The sequence below is a fragment of the Chionomys nivalis genome, chromosome 3, assembly GCF_950005125.1.
Source record: "Chionomys nivalis chromosome 3, mChiNiv1.1, whole genome shotgun sequence".
NCBI lineage: Eukaryota > Metazoa > Chordata > Mammalia > Rodentia > Cricetidae > Chionomys > Chionomys nivalis.
Window position 1 is genome coordinate 121,599,371 of NC_080088.1, and position 26,489 is coordinate 121,625,859.

Consider the following 26,489-nt stretch of genomic DNA (forward strand, 5'->3'; position numbering starts at 1 on the left):
CCCATGGGCGTGGCTGCCCGGCCTTTCAAATGCTCAGGAAAGCGGGCGTGTGCTCGGAGCCTCCCTGCGTTGCTCTACACCACCAGAGGGGGCGCTCTAAGGATCGCCGGGCGCCTAACCCGGACCTTCCGGAAGTGGGCGTGGCAAGGCGCGGTTCGGCGGTGCTGATTGGACACGGCGCGGCTCTGGGGCGGAGCCTGCGCGAGGAGGCCTGGGCAGCGGCGGCCGCGCCCCTCCCCCGCGCGGCGCTCAGTGCCAGGCGGGAGGCGGCAGCGGTTGGAGGCTTCGCGGGGCTTTGCAGCTGGGACTTCGGCGGCGCCTCGGGCACCCGGGCTCTGGTAAGCGGCGCGCGCTCAGGCGAGGCGGCTCGGGAGCGAGCCGGGGCGGGCGGACCTTCGGGGCCCGCGTGTGAAGCTCCAGGCTTACAGGAGCCGGCGGCGCTGAGTGTGCGGGACGCACGCGCGTGCCCGAGGTGCTGCGGCCGGAGAATGGCCGTCTGCGGGCAGCGGGCACTTGGCGTTGGGCCCGCGTGTGAAGCCCGGGATGACAGGAGCCGGCGGCGCTAAGTGTGCGGGACGCACGCGCGTGCCCGAGGTGCTGCGGCTGGGGAATGGCCATCTGCGGGCAGCGGGCACTCGGCCTTGGGCCCGGCTACCCTGAGGCGGTGGCTGCGGGGAGGCCGGGGCTGGGCGCTCACGTGGGGCCGGATGCGCGGGGCGAGGTCGGTCGCCCGAGCCAGGCGGAGGGTGCACGGCCTCCTGGACTCTGAAGACCTGGGGCGGGGGCAGGCTGCAGCGGCGTGGCCGGGAGGAGGAACCCTGTAGGGAGGCCGGGCGCGGAACCTAGTGACCCGCGGGGCAGGTGGGGCTCAGCCGCGCCGAGATGGCTAGGATGACATCAGATGTGGAGGGTGGGGACGCCCAGCCCAGCTCCGCCGCCGGTCCCCCCGCTGGTGTACGCACAGCAGCCCAGTCTCCAGTGCTGTGAACGCGCCAGGGGAAGTGGCCGGCTACAGGCTTGCCGAGAAGAAAGGGGCTTCCTCCCCGAGGGAGGTGCCGGCCCCGACGTCCTTTTTTGGGAGTGTTCAAAGGGTTTTTGCAGGCTGGAAAAGGAAATGCAGGCTTTGCTCCATCGTGGTTTAGAATCACATCCTATATTTGGCCTTCATGTAGGCTGCCCTTGTTTTGTGGTGTCGGAACGGCTTGCTCTACACATTTCGGTCGTGGGATTAGGAGTGAGAAGCAAATTGCAAGTTGTTCATCTCTCCTAGAATTGCAAGATCCTAAGGCCTTCCCTTCCTGTAAGCATTTAAAAAGAATTGACCGCAAGTGTGTTTATACAGAGTGCCACATATGTTTAGTTTTGGAAATGGTTGGCACAAAATATTGTATCCCCGTACCATGGCTTTCCTTGCTGGGATTATATCCTAAAACAGTACTTGGGAGGCCCTTAGTCACCATATATAATAAAGTGTCTCATTGTCCGTGTCTGGCAGAACCCTGGCGCTAGGGCCTGCTAGCAGAGGCAGGAACACGATTAAGTACAAGCAGTTGTTTCTGCCGCCTGTTCAGTTGTGAAGACAAATCGGTGGCTCATATTCCCTTCTGCAGCCTCAGGAGCTCCAGGGCAAAGGCTGTTGAGTATTTGGCTCTGCGTGTGTCAGAAGACTGACCTAGGGAGACTTGAGGTGTGTTTCACACTCTGTAATGTTCTGGTAGACAGCCCAGTAGTGAGCATCGACTCTAAGAGGTTGTGTGTTGTACTGGCTGGTTTTCTGTCAACTTGACACAAGCTAGAGTCATCAGAGGGGAGTCTCAGTTGAGAAAATGTCTGGGAAAGATCAGGTTGTAGGCAAGCCTGTGGGGCATTTTCTTAGTGAATCATGTGGGGAGGGCCCAGCAGTTGTGGGTGTGGTCACCACTGGGCTCCTAGCCCTGGGTTCTATAAGAAAACAGGCTGAACAAGCCCTGAGGAACAAGCCAGTAAGCACCACCCCTGCGTGGCCTTTGCATCAGCTCCTGCCTCCAGGTTCCTGCCCTGTTTGAGTTCCTGTCCTGACTTCCTTTGGATGATAAACTATGCTGTGGAAACATAAGCCGAATTAACCCTTTCCTCCCCAAGTTGCTTTGGTTATGGTGTTTCATCACAGCTGTAGTAACCCTGAGTAAGACACATGCATGAATAGACTAAAGAAATGAGGGAACCCAGGCTTGCCTTGTACCATAGGTCTAGAAGTGCCCAGTTTTTGGTAATTGACAGTCACATAAGCAGACTGATAGAAAGGTCAAGTGCACACTTCTTTAAGAAATCAGAACATGCTTTCTCTCTCTGTGAGTGTGTTACTTATGTTTTAATTGCGGACAGTACATGAAAGCCTGATGACTTTAAAAGATCTTTATGATTAAGCTGTGTGTGTGCATCCTCGGAGGCCAAAGGCTTGGGATCCCCTGGAGCTGGAGTTACAGATGGTAATGAGCCACCTGTGTGGGTGCTGAGAACCGAACCTGGTTCCTCTGGAAGAGCAGCAAGTGCTCTTAGCATCTTAGCCATCTCTCCAGTCTCCCAAGTGTCGTGAGTTTTAATATAAATATATATACTGGAGAAATGTTACTGCAGGCACATTAAAGTTTTCATGGTTATTTGTTACTTCGACCAGGTCGTGCTAATTAGTGTTTGTGTCTATGTATAATTTAGGATTAGATTCAGGATTGTTAAATAGCATTTTTAAACATTACTCCTGGGATCCATGCCTGCTATGTGGGGAGCTGCTCTAATGTTTATGTGATAGAATGTTTGAAATGGTAAGGTAGTTTCTTAGCTAAGTAAGTGGGGATGTGGAAGACCTGGTTTTTTATGAGAGCACAATATCCATTTAATATTTTGACGTTACATATTGGTGCTTTAGAGACCGTAACTGTAGTGCCTAACCTCTCCCGGGTTGGTTCAGTGAGAGCTACTTTTGACACTGAGCCTACTGACACATGTGGTAAAGGCTGTAGGGCTTGTGTTCCATCGGGTGACTTCCCTGTGTCAGCGTCGGAGTCACCAGAACTCTTCTGGGACTGGCCCATGTCTTTTAAACTAGAGACAGCCTTCTGTATTAAAACATGGAATTCTTCATGAATATTTCAGCATGGCCTAGTACCTAGATGTTAAGTAATGGAATCTCTTGGGTTTTCATTGCCCTAGTTGAGGTTCTCTGAAGTTCACGGGCAAGATTCTCTACTATTTTAGTGCCTTCTTAGTACTCTGACAGTGCACAGTGGATTCTTGTTGTTTCGTAGAGGCTTTATTGAACTGTAATTCACATACCGCACAGTTTAACTCACTAAGGTGTACAGTTCACCAGGTGCAGTGCTGTCACAGAGTAGTGCAGCCGTTTAGTCATTTCACTCGTTAAAATAGTTCATCATTCTCCCCTCCCAGCCCTAGCAACCACTAAGCTACCTCTGTATGGGTTTGCCCTCAGACATACTGTATCTAGAACATTCAGTATATGGTCTTTTGTTTCTCACTTTAATCATATTTTAAGATTTATGTCCTGGCAATGGTAGCGTACAACTTTAGTCCCAGTACTCTGGAGGCAGACACAGGTGGATTTCTGTGAGTTCAAGTCCAGCCTGGTCTACAGAGTGAGATTCAGGACAGCCAGGGCTACACAACACAGCTAAACCCTGTCTCAAACAAACAAACAAAACCATTGATGTATTCTGTAGTACATATGGAATAGTCTTTTTATGCTTGAATAATATTTCATTGTATGGACATACCATATTTTGTTCATTCATTTGTTCTTCATGGGTGCTTGCCTTTTGGGCTAGTTACTACAATACAAGTAAGTCTGCTGTGAGCATTCGTGTATAACTTTGTATGTGAAATGTATTTTCTTATCTCTTGAATATTGACCTAAGAATGGAATTGCTGGTTATCTGGTAAGCCTGTATTTAACTATTTGGAGGAATTGTCATGGTGTTTTCCAAAGCAGCTGCGGTGTTTGATGCTTTTAATACATAATGAGCAAAGACTACAGTTTTTCTGCATCTTTACCAGCACTTGTTATTCTCTGCCCTTTTGATTCTAGCCGCCTTCTGACTGTTAGTGGTACCATGTGGGCCTGGTTTCTGTTGTACCAGTGACAGGATAAGCAGCACTTGCTTGTCTTCTTTGGAGACCTGTGTATTTATATTCTTTGCCTATTTTTAAAACAGATAACATGTTTCAATTTTATTTCTTTATCAAGACAGGGTTTCTCTGTGTATCCCTGGCTGTCCTGGAACTCTCTCTGTAGACCAGGATGGCTTAGAATTCAGAGAGATCTGCCTGTCTCTGCTTCCTGAATGCTGGGATTAAAGGTGTGCAGCACTGTTGCCTGCTAAGAGTTATTTTTATAAACACCCTTTCGGTTACATGATTTGACATTTGTTTTACCTACTTGTGAGCTAGTTTTTCTTTCCTTTTCTTTTTTGTTTTCCCCGAGACAGGGTTTCTCTGTGTACTGGAACTTACTTTGTAGAAGATCAGGTTGACCTCGTACTCTCTGAGATCCACCTGCCTCTGCCTTCCAAGTGCTGGGATTAAGAGTGTGTGCCACCACCACCTTGCAAGTTAGTTTTTCTTAACAGTGCCCATTGAAGCACAAAACTAAGTTTTTATAAGTAATAAATTCTTACAAACTAGAAATTACTTAGACCTTAAACCACATTTTTATCTATTTATCTATCTGTCTGGTTTGTTATTTTCTTTCCCTTTTTATTTTTGTTTTGCAGTAGGGTTTCCCTACAGCCCAGACTGGCCTGAATCTCACACCAATCTTCCTGCCTCAGCCTCCCAAGTGCTCTAGCATTTTAGTTATGTAAATTAAAAAATAGATGTGAGCCAGACATTGGTGGCTCATGCATTTAATCCCAGCACTCGGGAGGCAGAGACAGGTGGATCTCTGTGAGTTCAGGCCAGCTGGTCTACAGAGCTAGTTCCAGGACAGGCTCCAAAACCACAGAGAAACCCTGTCTCGAAAAACCAAGAAAGATAAAAAAGGATACATGTAAGAGAGTTGAGAAACGAATTGAATTAATTCACTTTGAAGGGACTGTAGAGCAAAAGTATTGCTTTTTCGAATCTTGTAGGTGTTTGCCCTCCAAAATAAGTTCAGATTTTTAAAAATTTCATTTAATATGTGTCTACTAATGATGTTTGTGTGTATGAATGGTGTATATGTATGAATGATGTGTATGTATGAATGAAATATGTGTATGAGTGATGTTTGTGTGTTTGTATAAATGAGTGATGTACTCGTGTGTCTGCGCATATGTATGTGAGTGATTACATATGTGGGCACGTGTGCCACAGAATACCTGTGGAGGTCAGAAGACAACCTCCAGCTTTGTCTGGGTTCTTAGGATCCAGCTCCGATTTGCAGGCCTGTTTTGTGAATGTCTTCAACCACTGAGCTGTGATGCCAGCTTCAGACTTCCTACTGTGACTGTGAGGGACATAGTGTCTGATAGCAGCCTGTCTTGCCTTGCACTGTTACTCCATGTCTTCTCCACGCTACTCACTGAAGTGTCAGTTCTCAGGTCTCCTGAGGAGCTTATTACTACACTCCCTCCTGCCTTCTGGATCCTTCCTTCCTGTCCTTTGGGAGGTTTGACTCCTTGACAACTCTTCCACACTAGCTGACATTGTTTCTGCCCTTAAATATCATATCACTGCTGTCTGCTCCAAGGATCTGGACCTGAATCTGAGCAGGTAGTGTGAAAGCTGTCTTCCCAGTAGATGCAGAATGTGGAAGGCAAACCGAGGGTCTGTTGTTCATGGCTTAGCCACTGATGCCTACTGGGACCATTTATAGAAGCTAGCTGGGATTATCTTGAAGACAGTAGGTTTCCTGATTGCTGACATCTTTACTGCCTTTACAGAATAAGAATGAAAGATGGGTAATTTCTCTCTGCCTTCCTGGCATCAAGCCAGCTTCTTCCTCTAGGAGTGCTCAAATGTAAAACTGAAACTGGAGACCTTCCCCTGAGGCCAGGCCATACTTGTTTGGGCTCCTTCCCTCTGAACAGTAGTGCTTGGGACACAACCTCTTTCAGTAGGGCAAACAGTTGGATATGATTGAGCCACTAGGTGCTTTAGAGCTGGCCTTGATGGCAATCAATGGTCAGTGGTAGCCACCGCAAGTGCCAGAGTGTAGTGCACTCAGGGAAGTAGGTAGACCTCGAATCCTCAGGTGACATACTTGTTTGTTTGTTTTGTTGAGACAGGGTCATACTGTGTAGCCCTGGCATCATGTACTCACATGTAGTTTGGCCTGGAACTCCCAGAGTGCGGGATTAAAGGTGCCTTTTCACCCTCTGTTTGTGTTCTAGGGTATTTCACAGTGACCTGAGTGAATATTCCCAGCAATGCTCATTCCTGATATTCTAATTAAAAACATTTCCCTTACTATCTTTCTGCAAAGGGATAAACCATTTGGGAATATGGCTTTTCTCGTTCACTGAAGTGGCAGGGTGGTAAAGAAGAGGGCAGTTCCAAATCTCTGCCGACTCAGGCTTGGTGAGCTCCAGGTCCTCGTTCTAAGACTGGCCTGCGTGAAGTGACTCTGAGGCCAGGAAAGTGCTGTGTAGGCTTTGGCAGCCAGACTGGCCAGCATTCACTCTCCGTGCCCTCATTTCCCTGAGAAGTCTCCTCCACTGTAGTATTTATCACCCAGCCTTCCAGGGTTGTTATCAGCCTAAGAGGAAGACACACAAAGTGCATAGTACAGCATAGACATCAACTGCTTTCTCTTCTCTCGCTGCTAAATGTCTGTCAGAGAGTGTAGCTGTGGAGAAGAGATCTGTGAGCTTAATATACTTCTGCTAAGCTATTAAGAGATGGGACCTCAGTCCCACCTTAGCCTGTGATTGGATGTGTTCGTGTGTGTGTGTGTGTGTGTATACACATGCACATGAGTGCAGGTGCCCACAGAAGCCCGAGGTATTCGATCCTGTCATGTTGTGAGCAGCTGGTCATGAGTTCTAGGAACTGAATTTTGGGTCCTTTGGAAGAGCCGTAAGAGTCTAGACTAGGCTCATAAACTGGCGTCTTCTCTCCAGCCCTTGGCCTGAGCATTTTAGACATTGAACTCAAGTTCAGTCTCTGAAGAGGAAAGAATGTTTAATTTTAGGAGAGGAGGTGATGAATCTGAGGCCGTGGTTTTGCACCTGTCTGTGCCTGTTGAAATGTGTGTCCCTTATTTAGGCCTTATGCTTGTGTTTATTTGATCTGTTTGCCTGTCTGTCCGTTTCAAGGACAAGGACTTAGTTCCAGGTACAAGACTGTTCTCTTCACAGTTTGGAAGGGCGTTGGATTGTAATGTGCCTGGCATTGCTGTGGGGAAGTGGCGTGCTCTCTGGGAGAAGAGCCTCTGTAGTCTCAAACTCTGGGTTCTTCTGCCTCACTCTCCTGAGTGCTGGGATTATAGGTGTGCACCTACTGCCATGCCTGCCTTTGCGTCTTTAAATTCACACAACTACAGCTGAAGCTGAGTGGAGCTCCAGGGTAGTGTGCTTGAGGCCCAAGGTTTAATTGTCAGTACTGGGGAAGGCAGTTTGCTGTAAAATAACACATGCAATTATCTGTTTTATAAAACCGTGAATCAGAGAAAAGAAATGGCTCAATGGTTAAGAACACTGCTTTAGCAGAGGTCCTCCTGCTAGCTTCATTGGACAGCTCACAGGCCTGTAACTTCACCTCCAGGAGATCAGATGCCTCTGGCCTCTGGGCAATTGTACACAAACACTTCCTATTAAGATAATAAAAAGAACTAGGCATGGTGGCACTTGCCTTTAGTCCCAGCAGAGACTGGCAGATAGATCTCTGTGAGTTTGAGACTTGCCTGGTCTATGGAGCAATCCCAGGACAGTCAAGGCTACACATTGGGGGAAAAAAAATCTTGCAGTACCAGGCCACCTTTTAAGGAGTATGTCCTCTTAGGAGTTGAGAGAGTCCTCATTCTGCCTGCCTGGGAGGTGTTACTGTAAACCTCCGTGAATCCTGCTGCCTGCCTGGAGTTTCCTGTGGCTCTTTTCATGGTCAGAGCTGGAGACACTGGGCTGCTCTGGCTTTTTAGATGCCAGGGCTGTGTTCCAGGAGCCTTTGAGACTCACTGGCCTGAGAGCCATAACTCAACTGTCCCCTGCATTTCATGCAGTTTGAAAATGGGTGTGTAGTACAGCATGGGTCCGTAAGTTAAAAACAGTTTCCTTTTTATACTGACCCTGCCAGTTTTAGGGCCTGACTGGGTGTAATGCCTCCCTTCTCCTGACCTCCACTGTGGGCTTCTGCTAGACCTTTAAACTGAGACCAGGTACAGGAGTCACTGCAGTTTACTGCCACATGCTGTTCTCGCGGTCTGGTTGGACCTGGGTTAAAACACTGGTGAATTGGTCCAGGTTGTCAGGAAATGTGACGGTGTGGTAGGTCTTGGATAAGCTTCAGTAGATGTCACTTCCTAGTGTTTGTTTGTGACAGGGTCTTACTGTGTTGCCTAGACTGACCAGGAACTTGTTCTGTAATCCAGGATAGCCTTGAGCTAGAGGTCATCTCCCTCAGCCTCTAGAGTGCTGGGATGACAAGCATGTATCACCGCATCTGGCGGATTTCCTGTTTTTAATTAATTCATTTATGGCATTGGGGGTTGAAGACATTATTATTCATTTTTATTTTTTCAATATGATAAACAGTGGTCACTTTTTTAATGTTTTAAAGGCTTGTTAAAAATGACTTTATCATGTCTGGCTGAAAAAAAGGGCACTAGTCACCATCAGTACATAAACATGCTGAGTTTTGGATGGGAACAACACATCAGCTATTGCTGGAACCACATGGATTCTGATAGACCACGTGGAGATCACCGCTTCCCATGGGGTCGTCCTACCTCTGGGAGCCAAAACAGTCTTTGAGTCTAGTCACATGGTGACTTGGAGGAGCAACAGTCACATGGTGGAATTGGGTCTCCAGGTGCTAGCGGCTGCTGAGGTTCCCCATCCCAGGTGAACAGAGCTGTAGCTGTTTCTGGGCCAAGCTTGATGAGAATGTGAGGGAGGGGGCCTTGGGGATGCATTTCCCCACTCTTGGCATTGGGGGGTACTTGACAGGGTTCGAAGCAGCTCTTCTGAGGATGAACGTTTAATCATTATTTACTTACTTCACACGAGACACGCTGAAATTCCTTTTCATAACCGTCAGCATTCTTTCCCAGTTAAAGGTTCTAATTCTTTTCATTCTTAGGGACTTAAGGAATTGAGACTGATTTATTCATATAAAAATGTGCGTGCTGCCCAAGTGGTGCCTGGGGACATGTGTGAGCTGGAGCTGTCATCTCCATCGAGCAGAGAGATGTAAAATTATTTGTATTCTTAAATTTTACATTGTTTCTATTTCAACATACATTTTATTTCATTGTAAAATATAGTCAGAAAAAAATAAGACATTATTAATGTTTATTTTTTCATTATTAACATAATACAAAAAAGGGATATTAAAAGCAGTATAGCTCAAATTTAAGAAAAAGCTCTAATTAAACGCTTGTAATAGTCTATCCAAATACTTATTTTGAGTCAAACTTGAGATCATTTTGTAAATATTTATGCTGCTGTTTATGTGCAGTATTTTTCTATAACCTTTAGTTTTTGGATTATCAGTTCTATTTTCCTAACATAGAAGGGAAGATGTGATCAATTAAAGAAGGTATGGAATAGGGAGTGCCCCAGACCATAGAGATAAAAATACAAGCATTTACCTTTTCCAGAACTAAACATTTCTTCCATAAAAATATTAAATAACTATGACTGGAGAGAAGGTTTGGTGGTTAAAAGCACCAGGTTTGATTCCCAGCTCCCATATGACAGCTCGCAGTTATATATAACTCCAGTTCCAGGGGCCTGAAGCCTTTTTTAACCTCCAGCAAAGCTTGTAGGACACAGATATACATATAGACAAAATACTCATACACATAAAATAAATATAAGTAAATGTAAAAATATTTCTAGAAATTTATTAAATAGCTAAACTCTGTAGAACTAGAGCCGGGGCTACTTCAAGTGAAATATCTGTATTTAAAAAATAAAGGGCACGCCTGGTGGTGGTAGTGTACGCCTTTAATCCCAGCACTTGGGAGGCAGAGGCAGGTGGATCTCTGTGAGTTCGAGACCAGCCTGGTCTACAAGAGCTAGTTCCAGGACAGGCTCCAAAACCACAGAGAAACCCTGTCTCGAAAAACCAGGTGGGGTGTGTATATATATATGTTTGTATGTATGTATGTATGTATGTATGTATGTATGTATGTATGTATGTATGTCTCTCGGTGTGTGGGAGTGTGCATATGAATGCAGGTGCCTGAGCTGAGATCCAAACTTGGAATTTATGAGAACTGTTGCTGTAAAGTGAGCCAGTGAATTCATTCTGTGGTTAGTAGTATCTTTAGCTAAACATTGTCATCTTAGTTTTTCTTGGCAAGCAAGAGAGTGACTGGAGCCAGCAAGGGCAGGCCGCTGCTCTTTGGATGATATTTGGTAAGATGTGTTATCTGTTTTATTTTTAAGTTTTAAAATTTACTCTGCGAGTGCATGTTGTGTCACAGGATGACGTGCTGTGGTGTGGGTATAGACTCAGAGGATAGCTTGTGGAATTGGTGGATCAAATTCTGGTCAGCAGGCTTTCATGGCAGTGCCTTTCCTCTCTGGACCGTCTTGCTGGCCCGTTGTCTCCTAGGAGTAGAGTAGCTGCCCTAGGCTCTTTCCTGTGCTGACCACTGCTGCTTTCTTGCAAAACTTCAGCGGCAAAGTTGGAAGGCTTGATTTTCTTTTTTCCCCCTCTCTGAGCCTGCCACTTTGGTCTCATGCAGTTTAAGGGTGACTTGAATGCCCTGGGCTGAGCTACATCATCAGGGGACTAGCTGTGACCATGGAGTTTTCTGAATGTCCCCAAACCCAGATGCTGCCTCTGTCTGGAGATCATGTTTGAAGTCCCTTGTCAACCCAGAACAAGTTGTGGTCCAGAGACTGACTTGGGTATTTGGGACTCAGATGGTTTTTGAAGTATAAATTCAGCATCATAAGCAAATCTCCAGCCTACATGGAGAGACTCTTCAACAGTATAAGCTTGTTAATGGTGGAGTGGAATTCTGGTTCTTGCTTGCCAAGACTCATTTGGTAGACAAGTAGGAGCCATGCTCTAAGCCCTAACTTTTCTCCGCAGGACATGCATCCCAAGGTCTCCTGTCTACTCTGGCCTCCTAGGAGCATCATCTACCTTCATCTCCATCTTCCTTTGAAGCTCCTTTTCCCCAGTTCAGCCGACCTCTGAATGGTGGGAACCAAGCAAATGGCTTGAGTTATTTTCTCTCTTGCTCATTGATGGTTGTTGTTATCACAGACTAACCAGGAATTTATTGCTGGACAGCTACAGTCTGTATCATTCCACTCACAGATGCCCAGTCTTGCTGAGGATGACCCTGAATTTAGGATCATCTTGTCTGTTTCCTGAATGTTGGGATTATAAATAAGCATTATGTGTTATTGAGGATCAGATCCTTGGCTTCCTGCTAGGTCTACAAGCTTATCTACATCCCTATCTTCATGGTAACAATTTTTTTAAAAGATGTATTTTATTTTTAATTATATGTGTGTGTTGGTGGAGTTGTTGGACATGAGTGCTGGAACATGCATAGACCAAAGATGTAGCAGTAGTTACAGGCAGCTGTGAGCTACCCAATGTGGGAATCAAACTCTGCAAGAGGGTACATGTTCTTAACAGCTGGGCCATCTCTCAAGACTAGTAATTTTTTATTTTATTTTATTTTATTTTATTTTATTTTATTTTATTTTATTTTATTTTTTGGTGTTTTGAGACAGGGTCTGTCTATGTATCCCTGACTGTTCTGGAACTTACTCTGTAGACCAAGCTGGCCTTGAATTCACAGAGATCTGCCTACCTCTCCCTTCCAAGTGTTGGGATTAAAAGGTATGCACCACCACCATCTGGCCAGCCTAGTAGTTTTTAAAAGGAGTTTCCTTGCCGATGAACAGATTTTGTATGAACTATTTGTGTTCAGGGTACCACGGTTTCAGGAGAACAGTTGAGTGGATAAGGGGGTCAGGCTGGACCCATGCAAGGGTGCCCCAACAGCTGGAAGGGAAGATGCTCTGCCTACTGTTACCTATAAAAGAGAGTTTGCTAGTGTTCTCAAAATAGTCATGACCTTCCTCTTCCTCCTTCTTTTCTCTTTTCCATTTGAAAACTTTAGCTGGAAGTCAAAGTGACTCCTGTGACCTTTGGGAAGATGATTAGGGCAGGGTGGTGATGGTTACAAGCTTGCAGTGGCCAGAGAAATTCTCTGCCTGGATTTCTGCTCCTCTGTAAACATGTACCAAAAAGTTATTGCTTACGTCACACGGTGGAAAGTGACTGGAAAGTGACTGCTTTTGTTGCTTCCCTTATAGCTCACTTTTCAGACATCCCATGCTGCTAAGTGTAGGAAGAAGGGCCAGGAACTTGATTTTTCCTGGTACAATTATGCGGTTTCTTATTTACAAAGTTTAATGCGACTTAATGTGTTGCTTTACCCTGAAAGTGTACAAAAGGGTTTTGTTGTTGTAGTCCTTTTGTTTTTTTGAGACAGGATCTCTCTATGTCATCATGACTGTCCTGTAGCTTACTATGTAGACCAGGATGGCCCTGAATCCATAGAGATCCTTCTGTCTCTGCCTCTGGAGTGCTGAGATTCAAGGTCTTTCAGAAAGATTTAAAAAATGTGTCTCAAGCTTCTGTGGATCTCATGCATATTCTTTGGATAGACAGTGAACCCTGTGGCAATTTGGGAGACAGGTGTTGGAAAGTCAGTGCTGATGGAGTGTTCAGAACAAGGATATGCCTGAAGGTGTGTGTGATGGTGTTTGACCTAGAACAGGAGAAATAGGGGGAAGAACAGTTTGAGGTGGGTGGTATTGTTCAGACTGATGAAGGTTGTAATAATAGAATCTGCCTTCACTCAGTGTAGTTTTAAAAAAATCTATATTTTTATTTCATGTGCTTTGGTATTTTGCGTGTTTGTATATCTGTGCGAGGGTGTCAACTCACTTGGAGCTGGATTACAAACAGTTGTGTGCTGCCATGTGGTTGCTGGGAATTGAACTCAGGACCACTGAAAGAGCGGCCAGTGTTCTTAATTGCTGAGGCATCTCTCCAGCCCCCATTCAGTGTGTATTGAGTAGAATGTAAATATATGATTTGCAGTAGCCTGGCATAGTGGCTCACACCTGTAATATTAGCGCCTAGCACGTGGAGGCAGGGGGATTGTTGTGATTTTGAGATCAGTCTAGCTATAGAGGGAGACCCTGTCTCAAAAAAAAAAAAAAAGTATAGTTTAGACATGGTGCTACAGAGGTAGATGCTAGTGTAGTTTATTTAGACACAGTGCTACAGAGGTAGATGCTAGTTTGTGATGCTCGTCAGTAGCTTCTCTGCTAGCACTAATTACTTTTTGGATTAAAGTAATAGAAATTAACTGTTAAGTGAAGTATGAGTTTGATTTTCGTTAGAGACTGGGAACACCGTTACCATTATATTCTGAATTTCTTGAAGGTTAAGAATGTTTAATATTGGCTGGGCGGTGGTGGCGCACGCCTTTAATCCCAGCACTTGGGAGGCAGAGGCAGGTGAATCTCTGTGAGTTCGAAACCAGCCTGGTCTACAAGAGCTAGTTCCAGGACAGGCTCCAAAGCCACAGAGAAACCCTGTCTCGAAAAACCAAAAAAAAAAAAAAAAAAAGAATGTTTAATATTTTTGTGCCTTTGTTTCTCAGCATAACTTGGCTTGCATGCAGCTGGTGCTCAATAAGTGTAAGTTGAATAATTGAATGATTGCATGCCACACTTGTAGGTGGAGACTTACTTGTATTTTCCTTTCTTTAAAAATTAAAAACACATTTTGGTGGTGGTGGTGCGCTCTTTTAATCCCAGCACTCGGGAGGCAGAGGCAGGTGGATCTCTGTGAGTTCCAGGACAGCCAGGGCTACACAGAGAAACCATGTCTCAACCCTCCCCACAAAACAACAACAACAACAATCCATATTTATTTATCACATGGGGCACTGAGTACATTTGAAGGTCAGAGAACAATTTACAGGAATTGGGGGCTGGAGAGATGGCTCAGAGGTTAAGAGCACTGACTGTTCTTCCAGAGGTTCTGAGTTCAATTTACAGGAATTGGTTCTCTCCAACCATGTGGGTCTGGGGAGTGGAATTTAGAGCTCAGGTTATCAGGCTTAACCACAGACATCTTTACTAAGCCATCACGCCAGCCCGCATTTTGGTTATTACAAATTTTCTTGGCTGAGTTCTTGGATAAATTCAAAATATTGTAGTATTGAGAGTTTGTCTGTTGTGGGTTGGACATGAGTGTGCACGCCTATGTCCATGTGTGGAGGCCAGAGTCAGTGTCTGCAATGTTCCTCACTGGTCTCTGCATTACTGCCTTGAGACAGGGTCCTCCTTGAACCAGAAGTTGCCTTTTCAGCCAGGCTTGCTGGTCAGAAGTCTCTCAGGACTTGCCTATTTGTGGAACCCCACAGTCTGGGGTTCCAGGCACATGCAGTCACCCCCGGGTGTTTTGTGTGTTGGTTTGTTTTGAGACAAGCTTTCTCCAAGGCTGTCCTGGAATCCATTCTGTAACCAGGCTGGTCTCGAACTCACAGAGATCCAGCTGCTTCTGCCTCCCGAGTGCTGGGACTAAAGGTGTGTGCCACCACTGCCTGGCCACCCCTGGCTTTTTATGTAGGTGTTGGAGATCAGAACTCATGCCTACATTCTTGCAGAATGGGTTGCTCCATATTCCAGCTCCTTGCTCTAAGCCCAGACTTGCCTCACACTCACTGTGTAGCCTCAGCTGGTCTTGAGGTTGAGATTCTCCTGCCTCAACCTCTGGAGTGCTGAGACCAAAGGCCGCTTACTGCACCTTGCTACCTGGAGTTGCTTACAACTTGGTTTTTTAGCTCTGACCAGTGAGTTTAGCTTTAAACAGAACTAAAAGTTTGCAATCATATGAAATCATTGTCAAAGTGGATTCAGGAAAAGCCATGGTGTGTATCCACATAAGGGTTAGAATTCCTTTCAGTGCGCCTTCCTTTGACATGCTGACCACCTTGCAAATGCCCTCACTACCCTGGAGAAGTTGGTGCAGAGGAAGCCTGTGGGGGCTCCTAGTCTAGCCCCAAAGGAGTTGAAGTGCAGGTGAGTGGGTAGGGCAGAGCATCACTGCTTCATCTGTTCCGTCCCAGTCACTAAGAGCTCATTTGTATACACTATAGTCTGAAAAACGGTGGGCTTCAGTGTTATAAATGGCAACAAAAATGAATTGGTTTGCAATTGCATTTGTATATTTGTGGGTGTTTGTTTGTCATTCTGGCAATTTTTAGAGATGACTACATTTGTGTATCTGTAGGTGTTTGTTATTTCTGGTAGTCTTTAGAGATTCCTACAGACTATAAACGCAGTTCCTTATTAGAGTCTTACTATCACTGATACTATGTTTCATGTTCTTTGTGACGAGAGAATTTTTCTTTTATTCTCCTGTGTGTGTGTGTGGTGATTGACAGTTGAATCTGCAGCTTCCCCCATGCTGGGCAGATGTCTTACCCCTGAGCTATACCTCAGCCCCATGCACTCTAACTCTAAAGCAGCAGACCCTGCTGTCAGTGTGAAAGGCCATTGTTTTTGTCCTGCTTTTGAGCACCTGGCCATGGTGAGAAGGGTCTTTGAAGCAGCTGCTGAGGTGGGAGGTCAGCCATTCTTGGCTCTTCTTTTGGGAGGGGCGCACTCCCAGCAATCTGTCTGCATTGATCAAAAGTGAGATGACTCAGTGGGTTCAAAGGGCTTGCCATGCAGGCCTGGCCCCTGAGTTTAATCCTGGTGGAAGGAGAAAAGGCAGCTCCCACAAGTGCTCCTTTGTCCTCCACACATGTGCAGTAACATTCATGCCTCTGCAGTCACACAATGAATGATTTTTTTTAAAAAAAATGCTAAGATCAGTTTTGATGTTCTTCTTATCAGTTAGTATTTGAAACACAGTAGGCTTTTTCCTGGTTCCTCTGGGACTGTCACTTCTGGCCTGGACAGTGCTTCCCTGAGTGCTCTCAGGTGCTCCCACCTATATCCAGTCTCCATTTAAAAGGAGTGGCTTTAAAAATGCCATCAGATCACCTTGTACACTGGACTTTTCAACAGTGGTGTGTTTGTGTGTGGGTGGCAGTGCATGTACCTCCCAATGCTTTATAGGTAAAGATGAAATCTGTAACATGACCTAAAGCCGTGTGATCCAAGTGTGCTGCTGTCTTATCCTCTCTTTGCCTCATCCATGCTCAGAGAAAGCTCAGGCTTTCTGAAGGCAGCCGTGTTCAGACTGCTTGGCTCTTGATGCAGACGCCCATGCAGTTGTCCTCCTCTTGTCCAGTTCACATCTGCTTATGAACCTCGAGTTCAGCTCTAGGGCCACTTCTATGACAGCAGGTGCTTGTCAGTTTCCCTCAGTGTCCAGCATGGTCCAGGCACATGGCTAGGGCTTAAAAGTCATTGTTGAACAAATGAGTAAGAGATGTAAGGACCTATTCAGCATTCACGTTTGAGTGTGTTGTGTGGGACCCTGTGGACACCAGCAATGAATTTGCTCTCAGTGGCCATGTATGTTTCCTAGGGAGGTGTGCACTGAGTTCCAGTGATGGACAGCCTGTAGACTTGGGCTTTGCATGATGGTAAAGAAACAGTACATCTCAGTTTCCTAGTTTATAACTGAAGAAACAATAACCTGGGGACCAGAATGACTTAGGTAGGTGGGTGGCAGTCAGGATAAACTTGTCATCAGAACCATAGTTCTTTGTGTTCACCTGCAGCTTCCAATGACACATCATCAGGAGTGTGTATTCCTGTAACCCTGCTGGCATAGGGTATCAAAAGATGACCAGAAATCCTCAGCTGAAGCTGTCTTTGAAAAGCTGAAATAGTGTCTGGCTGCATTGCCAGGCCAGCCAGCCACCCTGGCCTTCCCACCTCAGCATTCCTGGGCTAGGGTTATGCCTGGACTGGTTTTGTTTTGTGACACTGCTAGTTTTATCTGTGACTAGTCTTTTTTTGTTTGTTTGTTTTTGTATTTTGTTTGGCAAGACAGGGTTTCTCTGTAGCTTTGGAGCCTATCGTGGAACTAGCTCTTGTAGACCAGGCTGGTCTCGAACTCACAGAGATCCTCCTGCCTCTGCCTCCTGAGTGCTGGGATTAAAGGCGTGCGCCACCACTGCCCAGCTCTGTGACTAGTCTTAAGAGGTTCATTATAAACATGCCTTCTTATTTTATCTTATTATTCAGATTGGAGAACTCAGTAATTTCATTTCTTGAAACAATAAAATTTCCAAAGAATTATTAAAATTTTATTGCAAGAAAAACTCCATTGATTAAGTAGTGAGAAATAGATTTAGCAAGCTGAGACAGTCTACACAGTCCCCACCCCCTTGTTGATTAAAAAAAAGTAGGTCGTCAGTATAGCCTGCAAAAGTTCTTCACTCAGCCTCAGCACTTGTGGGGTTAATTTGGCTCTTGACTGAGGTCTCTGGGAGATGCCCACAGCCTTGGATGGTTTCTGGGCTGCCACCTCGTGTTCTCTGGGGCAGGGAGTGCCCAGATGTCTTCAGATGGAGGCCTCTCCTGCAGTCCTTTAGAGCCCTGGGATCGGGGAGGCGGTTGTTATCATAAAGACAGTGGTGATAAGCAGAGGATTAGGAGAGGGAGGGATTCTGAACAAGCATCTTTGCATGCGAGCTCTGTAGTAAGAATTGTACTTCTGGCATTGGAGAACTAGGGCTGTCTCCTAGTATCTGTCATTCTTCCATATTCCACCTTAGGTGATTTACTCTTTGATGGCGCTTCCCAGAGGGTTCCTGGATGTGCGAGCACGAATTCTTGGTCTGTAGAGTTGCATCATGCTCATATCACCCACAGTTCCTTTCTTATCAGATGTGATGTGGAGCAGACATCTGCATGGTGTCACCGTCTACTCTGAATTTTCAGTGAGTGCTCATGTTTCTTGTGAGGTTGTATCTAACTTGTCCCCTAAAATGAGGACAAGCTGTAAAACATGAAGGTTCTAAAAAGCGTCAAGACGTAGAGTAATGTCAGCACACTTGCCTTTAAGGACTGCAGTTTTGATGGATGTGTGTGTCAGCATATGTGTCAGTGTGCATGTGTGTGCATGTTCGCGGCTGTTTCTAGTCCTTTATGATCATTCCTTGTCCTCACACAGTTGAACACAGTTAGATAGTGGCTACTACTTTCTTGGCTTCATTTCAGTGTAGTCCATCTATAACCACTTCTGTGTTCTGGCTTTTCCATTTCTACTTATACTTATAAAGTGTAGGCACATTGTAGGTCTATATTTAAAGTCACACAGCCAGCAAGTGGAACTGACCTTGGGCACCAAGTATGCATGTGGTACATAGACAAACATGCAGACAGGATACTCATACACATTAAATAATGCATATTAAATTAGGTAAGTGTTGTTTGTTTTAAAAAAAAAACAAAACTAGGTCTCACTGTGTGGCCCTAACTGTCTTGGAACTTGCTTTGTAGAACAGGTTAGACTGTAAATTCACAGAAAGCCATCTGTCTCTGCCTCCAGAATACCAGGATTAAAGGTGTGAGCTACTACACACGGCCTGTTTTTTCCTTTAAATGTGTCCTGTGAAGTTGTTAATGTTGACTGTAGTAAAAATGTTTGGTTTGTGGATTCTTAGAATGTCACTGATGGGCTTTAAGACAAATTGAAAAGGTCACCCACCTCCTGATGCCATGTTTTAATCAGGAACTCTTCTTGCTTTTGTGAATGTGCTCTGCATAAGAGGACAGGTTACTGCATTTCTTACTTCTTAAGCAGACTCAGCTGCTGTCCTACCAATCTTTTCAGTTTAAAAAATAAATAAAAAATAAATAAATATGGCCTACATATATGTCTTTGCATCACTTGTGTGCCATGGCATTGGGTTCCCTAGACTGGTGTTCATAGACAGTTGTGAGCTATCATGTGGGTCCTGGGACTTGAACCTGGGCCCTCTGGGACAGCAGTCAGTACTGTTAACTGCTGAGCCATCTCTTAGCCACCTGCTGTTCTTTTTAAAATAACACATTCATGCTGGGGAGTGGTGGCGCATGCCTATAATCCTAGTACTTGAGAGGCAGAGGCAGCTGGATCTCTGAGGCCAGCCTGGTTTATAGAGCAAGTTCCAGGACAGCCAGGGCTACACAGAGAAACCCTTTCTTTTTCTTTTCTTTTTTTTTTTTTAATATTTTATGGTTTATTTAACTTTATTTTTTATGTGCATTGGTACAAAGGTGTTAGATCCCCTGCAACTGGATCTTCAGACAGTTGTGAGCTGCCCTGTGGGTGCTGGGAATTGAACCCGGCTCCTCTGGAAGAGCAGTCAGTACTCTTAACCACTGAGCCATCTCCAGCCCCGAGAAACCCTTTCTTGAAAAATACAAAAGTAAAATAAAATATAAAATAACATCTAGTCTCCATTGAAACATGCCTGGAAAGGGTGTGACCTATCCCTCATGGACTCTTTGGAGCCTTTCTGTGGTTGCTCCTGGCTGAGGGAATCCGAGCGATCTGCTGTGGACTCCGATGTACCGGGATGGTGTCTGCAGACTTGCTAGCAGGGCTTCGCTAATAGGGGCTTTCCTGTGTGTGTCTTGCAGGATGTGTTTCCTTTTATACGCATCATAGAAATACACCTGCACGAGTCTTTAGACGACTTCCCAATAAACAGGAAAATGTCGAGATGGCTGTCCTTTGTTTATGGTAGAGGTAGACTGAGAAAATAGAGAAACATTTACTCGGGTGTTTTGAGTATACTTTATTTATGCCATTGCGGTATAACAGCTCTGTCTTACTTGTATTTTCTCTCAAATACACTTATTGTACTCCCTGTGAAGTTACTGCAGGACCTTGTGATGCCTGCCATTCAGTCTTCGGGGCTTAATGCTGTCAGCAGCCTTGGGAGTGGCGATTATGAGAGCCATTACAGCTTAGTCAGCCCTTAGCCATGAGGGGTCCTTGCTGGTCATTCTTGGTTACATGCCTACCCAAAATACAAGGAAATTGAAGTGGTTTTTTGTTTATGTTTTTGTTTCTTTGGGTGTTAAGAATAATGAATAGTACTTTTCAGGGTTTAGGTTTTCTTTATTTGGAGTCAAAAGTAGTAGTGTATACTGTCTGCTACCAACACCTTAAGAGGATGGTGGCACAGGCCTAGAATCCCAACAGATGGTTAGTCAAAGCAGGAAGATTGCAAGTTTGAGTCTAGCCTGGGCTACATAGAGAGTTCCTGTCTTAAGAAACAAAACAAAAGTCTGGATTGCTGGATAATCAGTTCTTTTCTGGCTTCACTCTTAACCTAGAAACCAGGGCAGAGAGACAGATGGTTGTTTCTGAGATTCAAGCCAGCCCTACTTAGAGAGGACAGCCTAGGCTGCAAGCTTACTCTCTACTGGGCTATTCAGGTGTCCTACTTAGAGTTATTATTGCTTTATAGAAACACCATGATCAAAAGCAACTCAAGAAGATAGAGTTTATTTGGCTTAAACTTTCACATTACTGTTCATCATTGAAGAAAGTCAGGACAGGAACTCAAACAGGGCAGGAACCTGGAGGCAGGAGCTGATGGAAGGGTGGTGCTTACTGGCTTGCTCCCATGGCTTGCTCAGTCTACTTCCTTATAGAACCCAGCACCACCACCACAATGGGCTGGGCCCTCCCCATCAATCATGAATTAAGAAAATGCCCTACAGCTGGATCTTATGGAGGCATTTTCTCAATTAGGGTTCTTTCCTCTTACATGTCTATAGTTGACATAAAGCTAGTTGGCACATTAGGTAACCCAGGCTGAGTTCAAACTTGCTATGTATATGTAGCCAAGGATAATGTAATCTTGCCTCTGCCTTCCAGGTGCTAGATTACAGGTGAGTGACATCACATCTGACTGTGGTGGGTTTTTGTTGTTCTTCCTCCTCCTCTTCCACTCATCCCCTGTCACATCTGTGCTATGTAGCCCAGATTGGCCTCAACACAAGCTTCTTCTCCTTCAGCCCGTTGAGTAGCTGGTAATGGCATTCTGTTTTTTTACTCTTTGAAACCCATTCAAGCATGCTGCCATCTTATTGGAATTATGGTAGGGTGGTATATTGCATCTTGTAAGGGGTTTAGATTTGTAGTGCATGTGCATGTTGATGGAGGCACTCGCGGGGTGGAGGGGCATTGAGACCAGGGTCTCCTTATATAGCCTTGGGTGGCCTAGAAGTCACTAAGTAGACCAGGCTATCCTTAAACTCAGATCCACACCTGCCTGTGTCTCTAAGTGCTGGGAATAAAGATGTGCACCGCCACATCCAGCTATATTTTGTGGAAATTAGAAGACATTTTCATTGCCCCCTGCTGACTGGAATTTGTTGTGAAATCTGTTGACTATTTCCTTGATTTGCTCAATGACTTAAGTACGCCAATATTTTAAATTGTTTTGTTTTGTGTGTTCCTGCGCACATGCACGTGAGTATACAGGTGCATGTGTGTTTTCAGGGAGGCCAGAGGTCAACCTTGGTGTCATTCCTTGCCCCCCCCCCTTTTTTTTTCTGAGACAGCCTCTCTGGGACCTGGGGCAGTCCAGTTATTGATCCCTGGCACTCGGGTTGCAAGTGTGCACCATGCACGGCTCTTGTACATCAGTTTTGGGGGACAAATTCAGGTCCTATTCCTTATATGTCAAGTGCTGTGTGAGCTGAGCTGTTCTTGCCAGCATCTTCCTGAGCTATTGTGCAGGCTGCGAAGGGCTCTGTTCTCTTTTGTTGCTTGTAGTGTTGCACTTAAGGTCTTTTGCCACCCAGGGCCAGGAAGGTTTGCTTCTGGGAACTGTACAGTTTCTGCTCTTTTATCTATGCCCTTGACACTTTTGATCATCATCATTTTTTTGTTTGTCTTTTTGTTTGTATTTTTGAGACAGGGTTTCTCTGTGGCTGTTCTGGAACTTACTCTGTAGGCCAGGCTGGCCTCGAACTCAGAGATTCACCTGCCTTTGTCCCCCAAGTGCTGGGATTAAAGATGTGCGCCACTCCCCTGGCCCTGTAGTGAGTTTTGACATTAGGAAAGGAGTTTTCCTAATGTGTCCTTTTTAACAGTTATAAGGTTATTTGACTGTTTTGGCTCCTCTGTGATTCCATGTGAGTTTTAGAGTCAGTTCATCCACTTCTATGAAGTGCTTACCTGAGCTTCTAGAAGACTTTCCTGGAATCTATACCTAGCTTCAGGAATCCTGCTGTTTTTTTTTGGGGGGGGTTTCAAGACAGGGTTTCTCTGTGTCACCTTGGCTGTCCTAGTAGGCCAGGCTGACCTCAAACTCACAGAGCTCTGCCTGCCTCTGCCTCCCAAGTTCTGGGATTAAAGACCTGTGCCACCACCACCCAGCCGATCCTGCTGTCTTAATAGTGGTCAAGCATGGGATGCTTTTCTATTCTTTAATTTCTTTCTGCAGTGGTGTGTGGTTTGAGTGTGCAGGTCTTTTACTCCTCTTAGGCTTATTTGTACGTATAGTCCTTTTTTTTTTTTTTCTTTTTTGGTTTTGTTTGTGTAACAGCCTTGGCTGTACTGGATCTTCCTGCCTCTGCCTCCCAAGTACTAGGATTAAAGTCATGCATCACCATTGCCCCCCTTTTAATGTTGTTGTGATTGGAATTGTTTCTTAATTTTATTTTTGCATTGCCTGTTGTGAATGTATAGAAACATAGCTGATTGTTGGGCATTGCTCCTGGTTCTTGCACCTGGCTGCATTTGTTCATTTTTCCTGCAGTGCAGTCCTGAGTAGAAATGGCCAGAGTGCAGTTTGTTTCGTTTATGTTTCAGAGAGTAACTTTTCAACACTGGACATTGTGTTAGGTGTGCTCGTTCCTTCTTCCCTTTATTGTGAGGAAGTCCCCTTTTATTCCTCCTCTGCTAAGTGCTCTATCATGGTTTGTCAATGCTTTGTGTCTGTGGTGGTCACGTAAGTTTTCTCTCTCTTCTATTGGTGTGGTAGGTCCCACCAGTCACTTTTCGTATGTTGAATCAACTTTCGTTGCATTTACCAGAGGTAAATCCCACTTGGTCTTGATGTGTGTTTCCTCGTCATGTGTTGCAGGACATGCTTTGCTAGCATTTTGCTGAGGGTTTTGTCCGCATGCTCATGAGAAGTGTTGGCTTGTAATGTGTGTGAGACATCTTGTTTTGCATAGAGCTCAGGTCGCGTATAGTGCTCGTGCTCTGTAGTCTTGGGAGGCGCTTGTGAAGTGGCATCAACTCTGCTTTGTGGGTTGCTGATGGAGCCACTGGACTGTGCTTTCAGCTTGCTTTCCCAAGCACACGCTCTTCATTCTGTACATGAGGGTATTGGGTTCAGAGGGTAAAGGTAACTTGCTGACAAGTGGCAGAACTGGAGTTTGAGTCCAGATTATTTTAGGCCAGTTACTAGGATGGTGACATTTGTTGAGTGATGGTTTTTGTGTGTTGATACTAGATGCTGTAGCAGAGCCATCTCTTATGACTCATCGTGGAGTGCTCATGTAACCATCATGTCAGCTTTATGTATGTGTCTGTCCCACTTTCAGGCAGGACACTGACACAGGGTCTGTGGCTTATCCCAGTGAACTGTGGCCAGACTCTGTGCCATTCACACGCATGCTCACAGGTCCTGGAGCTTGCTCTTGGTAGTGCTGTTCTCTGTTGTGTTTGAAGGGCTGGAGACTTTCTCTGCAACCGAAGCAGCAGTGTCACAGGTGGACAGCTGGGCTCAGATTAGATTTGATCTTGAACATGAATGGGCTCAAACTCCCTGTCAAGCCCCAATTCTGCTTGGTTGAGTCAGCTCAGGCCAGGAAAGCTGGCTGCGCCTTCACACTGTGCTCTCGGCTAAAATTGTATTCTTCTATTGAACTGTAAGAACCTATGATGTGGGATGCCCTTTTGTATATGTGTTGCTTTTACTGGCTAATGAATAAAGCAGTTTCGGCCAAAATGGCTTAGCAGAGTAAAACCAGGCGGAAAATCTTATCAGAGATATAGAGAGAAAGTAGGCAGAGTCAGAAGGATGAAGGAGAAGGACCTGGAACCTTTCGGTAAGCCACAGCCTCATGGCAATGCACACATTAATAGAAATGGGTCAATTTTAGGTGTAATAGCTAGCTAGAAATATGCCTGAGTTATTGGCCAAACAGTGTTGTAATTAATATGATTTCTATATGATTATTCGGGTCTGGATGGCCGGGAAAGAAATCAACAGTCTCCACCTACAAACGTGTTTCCTTTTACCCAGATGTAATTAGAATGAAAGTGAGCTTGACGTCATGTAAGGTGAAGAGGACTGTTTGGTTTATTAAGGCTGAGTGGCCCATGCTGGCGCTTTACCTTGGTAAACTGAGGATGACCTTGAGATCCTGGCCTTCCGTGCAGGTTTGCGGTACTACGCCCAGCTCTCCTTTCTGTTTATGCTAGGGATTTACAGTATGCACCAGTCCTAAGATGTTCAGCTGAGTGTAGGAGGTGCCCACGGCAATCATCCAGTGACTTAGGCTTTTCTAAGTTTGTTGTCAGGTCTGCTCTCTGGGGGGCTCGGTTCCTGTCTTAATCCTGTGTGTTCACATTCACTTATTCCTTTGCTGTCATAGGTCTAGGATTTGGAGAGGGAATGGTGGTGAGTTCTCTCTCTCTCTCTCCCCCCCTCCCTCCCTCTCTCTGTGTGTCTCTGTGTGTGTGTGTTTCTCTCTCTGTCTGTCTCTCCCTCTCTCTCTGTCTATGTGTGTATTACCTGTTTGTGGTTTTTTTGTTTTGTTTTGTTTTGTTTTTTTGCCTAATTTTCTATTGGTTTTTGTTTTGTGGCCTTTTTATATGATTTTAGACAGAGTTTTTTTCTCTGTGTAGCCCTGGCTATCTTGGTACTCACTCTGTAGACCAGGTTGACCTCAAACTCAGAGATCCACTTGACTCAGCCTCCCAAGTGCTGGGATTAAAGGTGTGAGTCACAGACTTTTTCTATTGGTTTTAATTTTATCAATTTGTAAAATATTTTAATGCATAAAAACATTGACTAATCTAGTATAGTCTTTTTCTTTTCTGTTTTAACTATTTTTAAAGATTTATTTTTATTTATGGTATGTGAATATGAGTTCGAGTACCCACGGAGGCTAGAGGACGGTGTTGGAGTCACTGGAGCAAGAGCTACAGGCAGCTGGACGTGTGTGGGAACTAAGTATGGGGCCTCTGAGAGAACAGTAGAGACACTAACTGCTGAGCCATCTCTCAACTCCTTAAACTGACTTTTGAGACACTTTCTGGGGGGTGCTGGTGGGGACTCCAACTTTAGTGGCTTGTAATACTGATGGCTGTGAGGGCGGTGGCTTCTGAGAGCAACCAGTATGGAGGTGTGTGCCTCTAGTTTTTGCCACAGTGGAAGCTATGTCTGACTCATGCCTGAGGAACTCACACGATTTCACATTGAAGGCTGTTGGCTGAGTGTTAGTCCTTAGCATCTCTACCAAGCATTCAAAGTGTTTACATCCCAGTAGTCAGCAGGGAAGGTCAGACGGCAGCTGGGCTGCAGAACACGGGGCTCAGCGATCTGCCACCGGACCTTTGCCTCTGCCTAGCCACACGCCCCAGCATTGCAAAGAGGAAAAGAGGACAGTCTACACAAGCCTTGTGAAGACAGGAGGTTCTGGCATAAACAAACTCTTTTTCTGCATCTGAGCATGGTTTCAGGGCTACACAAGAGGCTGTTAGAGGACAAGAAATAGAATTGCCCACCACATGTCCCACTTGGCACAAATGGACAGGTGCTGGCCTCTTCTGTTCACAGTGATCTGGTTTTCAACAGATTTGTCAGAGTTTGGCCACATGCCAGTTCCACTTAGCTTTATCCACGTTCCATTTGTCTGTTGAGCAGAATGCCATACAGAAGCAGACGGGAAAATCACATCAAGTGCCAGCTAGAAAACCTGAGTGGATGGGGCCTTGGCCTGAAGCACAAAGCTTTCCGTGTTCCGTCCATCTGGCAACCCAGTGGGATTTGTCTAAAATGACCCATGAGGAGCCAAGGACCCCAGCTAACTGTCACCCACATTCCCCATGCCTAGCTTACTCTGCCAGATGTTGAGTGATCTGACATGAGACCCTCTCCATGGTCTCCTTTCTCTTCCACTGTGGCCTGTTCCGTTTCTTCTGTCCAGCTGCCACCATCATCATGTCGTCAGGCTGTTTTTGACTGCCCTGACTTCTAGACCAGTACCTGGCTCCTAACTTTTCCATGCAGGGTGGGATTGCCAGAGTCACTGTCATGGTAAGGTAGCCCCCATCAACCACTTCCCACTTAATTGCTTCTCCTTTTTCTAAGA

General features: G+C 45.4%; 1 protein-coding gene across 2 annotated transcripts in view; it reads left to right on the plus strand.

Moving 5' to 3' along the window:
* The first annotated feature begins 217 nt into the window (after positions 1-217).
* The window catches only part of Coro1c (coronin 1C), a 75,620-nt gene continuing 49,348 nt past the window's right edge, over positions 218-26,489 (plus strand). The window contains exon 1 of one of the 2 annotated variants that reach the window (XM_057764258.1): positions 218-338. The gene's annotated coding sequence lies outside the window, so the exon portion shown is untranslated. Of the gene's footprint in view, positions 339-448; positions 595-26,489 lie in introns of those variants that run through there. The other variant, XM_057764257.1, reaches the window with a different exon arrangement.